We start from the raw sequence: 4,744 nt of genomic DNA on the forward strand, positions 1-4,744 counted from the left end.
AGCAACTAAGATGTACCACACTGAAGAAAACATGTTAGCTGAAACAAATGTCTTACTTAGGCGAAAGGAAAACTTGCCAGCATAGATGAAGGTGCAAATACTTTCTAGATTCAAGGCCAGCTTGACCATGTTAGCAGCCCAGCAGCTATTTGGTGGAGGAAGGGATGGTGAAGGGTGCCCAGGGCTTCCCCAAAAGGACTTTTAAGAACAGAGATTTGTGCAGAGAAGAGAGAAGCCCCCAAATATCAAATGGCAGTTACAATAAAGTAATAATTTCTAGCTGTAACTTGTTTCCACATCCTTCTTTTCATCCAAACTTTGAATGGGTGCCAGATATTTTTGTTTGCACACACATAACCTGCTTGCTCCATGTTTAAATGAGAAATTGACTATCTTGTTCAAACTGGAACAAATTGCTGAAAGAAATACAAGTGAGGCTGGGCACAGTGGCTCACGCCTGTAATCCCAGAACTTTGGGAGGCCAAGGCTGGTGGATCACTTGAGTTCAGGAGTTCAAGACCAGCCTGGCCAACACAGTGAAACCTTGTCTCTATTAAAAATACAAAAAAAATTAGCTGGGCTTTGTGGTGGGTTCCTGTAATCTCAGTTACTCAGGAGACTGAGGCAGGGGAATCGCTTAAACCTGGGAGGCAGAAGTTGCAGTGAGCCGAAATCTCGCCACTAAACCCCAGCCTGGGCAACAGGGTGAGATTCCATCTCAAAAACAAACAAACAAACAAACAAACATTAAAAAAAAAAAAAGAAAAAAGAGAAAAGAAATGTAAGTGCTTAAATGACTTCTTCAAGACTGGGAAACCATCTATCATTTGGACTTTGAGTTGGAGCATTCTAAAGAAACTTGTTCTTTACAGTGATGCTACTAAATTAAGAATAAAGACCGCTGTTGAAAGAGATGCTTTAGCAGTATCTAGATGAGAGATTAACTCCGCAAGAAGCAGCGGAAATCACCTATTTCCCCTTGTCCAACCCACTCAACTCAAACCACCCAAAACTGTCAGTGGATTTGAAATGAGAGGAAGTGGCTAATTGTATGACCAATAACAACATTGATGGTTAAGGATGTTAAGATAAGGGTAATTTACCTCATGTTTCTAACTATGAACAAATCAGCGGCAGGAATCAGAAAAGCACCAGCAATAACAATTGACTCAAAATGATCAATATTGGATGTTCCAGACCACAAATTTTCAAAGCAAAGAGTAGTTCATTTTATCTCAAATGGGCATCCACCTCACTATGCAGTCAGAGTTGTACTTCATCACCAAAGTTTAAGCTAGACAAACATGTCAGTGCCAAGCAAGACTTCCCAGCCACCCAAGATATGAGAGGGCATCTATTTCTGAACTCAGCAATAGGACTGTCATCCATTAGTTGGTCCCATGTAAATGGTTGCTAAACAGCAGGCCACTAGCAGACATTCTGAGAGCTGTCAGACCCCCTCACGTGGGTTCACTTTCCCTTTCATGCATAAAGTACCTCAACAGTATGACTGTAGTGAGTTCCGTGCCAGTGGCAATGGAAATCATGCCAGAACGTTGTTCATTTTGCACAGCAGACATTGGGTGACTGACATACTATAGAAAATTAAGTACTTTTCACATCAAGGTTTTGGCATGTTACTTACTTTGGGAGTTGGGGAGGGGGCACCTTTTTCACTCAATGTCATCTACACAAACAGATGTGCTATGGAAGAATTCTCCCACCTTCTTGCCAGATTTTGACATGTGGCCTGATGCCCATGTTTGGAGGGAATCAGTGGCTCTTCCCCTATGACTGAATATAAGGCAACATATTGTTGGTCCTTGAGAAATGGCTCACCTCCCTTACAGAGGCAAAGAGCTGGGTTCTGATCCCAGGGAGCGCTCTGGTTTTTGCTGCCCATGTGCAAAGAGTGAAACAATCTCCTATCTACAAATGATGATTTCTCTTGTTTCAGTGGTATGGCTTCTCAATGAACCTTGGCTTGCCTCTTGGGTATTTTCAATTCTGCAGTTGTGATTTTGTTTTCACCCTATCCAGCACAACAAGCAAATGACACGTGTCCAGGTTTTAAAGTCCTTCCCCTTGACGTGCCGATCTTTAAAAACTCTAAGACTGCACACTTTCTGTGTTGTTCAGCTGCTTAAGCCTAAATCTTGTGCCTGTAGGTGGGGAATGACTGGATACTATTACCCTGATAGCTGATGATAATATTTCTACATCCATTGCTAAGCTTCTTAAGTTTCTTCTTCACTTTAGCAGTGTTTCGCATATCATTTTCTAGAAACCGTACTCAATATGCCTTAGGTAAAAAGTAAGATTCGATACTGCATTCATGGGAGATTATCTAGGACTAAGCTGCTGAGCGAATATCTCAGCCTCACTCATCCAGTCTTCTCCATAAATGCACCTTTATATATCTCTCAAAGGTAAACTGGGTCACTTGATGTTGTTTCAGAACATCTGGAAAATAGTCACTGGGGTGGAAGGGCTGTTAAAGCTCTTTGTGCTAAGGCTCAAGGGATATAATGAAAACATGGATGTGACACATACCAAATGATTCTAAAACATCCACTTGTTTGTAAGTACCCAAACTACTCATTATCTACTTTTACTTCAAATAAGAGGGTTTTGGCAAGGATGCTGAGTTCAGATTATTGTATTATTGCTCCTCACAAGCTTAAAATCCCTTTTCTGGTATTTTGGGACAATCGAGAAGCTAAGGGTGACTGAATTGAATATCCGTTTTGCAGTCCTAACGAAGGCAAGTTCCAGAGGAACAAAAGCATGCAGATGAAGAGGGTACAATGATGGTTGCCAGGGGCTGTGCATGAGGAGGGACGCAGGGGAGTTAGTGAAAGGGTACAATAATTCAGTTATGCAGAGTGAATAAATTTTGGAGATCTAATGTACAGAAAGTAACTTACTTAATAATAGTGTATTGCATACTTGAAGTTTGCAAAGAGAGCAGTTTTTTGTTTGTTTTGTTTGTTTTTTTGTTTTTGTTTTTTGTTTGTTTTTTGTGGGGGTTTTTTGTTTGTTTTTGTTTTTGTTTTTTTGAGACACAGTCTTGTTCTATCGCCCAGGCTGGAGTGCAGAGGTTCCACTCACTGCAATCTCCATCTCCCAGGTTTAAGCGATTCTCTTGCCTCAGCCTCCCAAGTGGCTGGGATGACAGGAGTATACCACCACACTGGGCTAATTTTTGTATTTTTAGTAGAGACAGGGTTTCCTCATGTTGGCCAGGCTGGTCTCTAACTCCTGACCTCGAGTAATCCACTTGACTTGGCCTCCCAAAGTGTTGGGATTACAGGCCTGAGGCACCGTGCCTGGCCTGCTAAGAAAGTAGATCTTAAATGTTCTGACCATAAGGGAAAGAAAGATAATGATACGACATAATGGACATGTTAACTAGCTTGACTGTGGTCATCATTTTACAAGGTATATCAAAGCCCCATATTGTATGCCTTAAAGGTATAACTTTTTTTTTTTTTTTTTTTTTTTTTTGAGACAGGGTCTGGGTCTGTGGCCTAGGCTGGAGTGCATTGGCTCAATCTCGATTCACTGCAAACTTAGCCTCCCGGGCTCAAGTGATTCCCCACCTAAACCTCCCCAGTAGCTGTCACCTACTACTAGATGCCCGTCTAATTTTTGTACTTTTGTAGAGACATGGTTTCCCCATATTGCACAGGCTGGTCTCAAACTCCTGGGCTTAAGCAATCCAACCGCCTCAGCTCCCAGAGTGCTGGGATTACAGGCATGAGCCGCCATGTGCAGCCTAAATATACAATCCTTATTTGTCAATTACACCTCAAAAAAGCTGAGGGTGGTGAAGAACAAGCACAGGACTGAGTCATGAAAAACAAGAGCCTGCGAGAGACCAGCAAGTTTCCACACAGTAGATCTGATACTGTCTCTATTGGTAGCTATTTCCAGATCAACTGCCAAACATGACCAATATAAAAGCAACCAGCAAATTAATAGCCCTTACCTTCCTAAGCCACTTCATTCACCAGCTTTAAGACTTTTTTCTAGCTAGAGATTCAAAGTTTTCAGGCATAAAAAGTCTTTCCTGGAGCATCTTTAATTCTAAGCCAAGGAACTTCTTAAGTGATTGAGTAATGTGTTTTGTGATTCTCACTTCCCTTAAAATATTAATTAAGAAAACAAATGAGAGCTTCTCCTTAAGGGGTACACCGAGAGTTAAACTGACTGGCCTTCAATGCTAGCCATATTGCACTTTCTTTCCTGATTAGCACAGGTGCCAGGCTGTTCCTTCAAATTAAGACAATATGCTTATAGTGATGAGCCGTATTGGCCATCTATCTTCCTTTTGTGATCTGGCTCTCGTCGAGCTGAAATGAAGCCATTTCTTCTGCCTGGGGCTGATTAAACACAGAGTAAACCCAGTTCTCTAAGGAGGCTCTAATGATTCTCTGCAGAGCGCGTGTCAGCCCGGCACCTGCAGGCTTCAGCTTCTCTGTTTCTATCATAAAATGAAGCATCTGTTTCAGGGAGGTGATATCTTTTTATCATCTAGTGTATCGCTCTGGACGGAGTGGATGCAGCTCATTTGGTACACAAGGCTGCTGCACCACAGGTAACAAATGGTCCCCCAGGAAGTTCTGCTCTCATCAGGGGTAAAAAGGGCACAGCTTTGGGCAAAAACTTTTGGTAAAAGTCTTCATGGCTCACATCAAGTGGTCTTCTTTTAGTAAAAACAGGTTAGGAAGTGTAAAGGGGA

Source organism: Macaca fascicularis, chromosome 7 (genome assembly GCF_037993035.2).
Source record: "Macaca fascicularis isolate 582-1 chromosome 7, T2T-MFA8v1.1".
Taxonomy (NCBI): domain Eukaryota; kingdom Metazoa; phylum Chordata; class Mammalia; order Primates; family Cercopithecidae; genus Macaca; species Macaca fascicularis.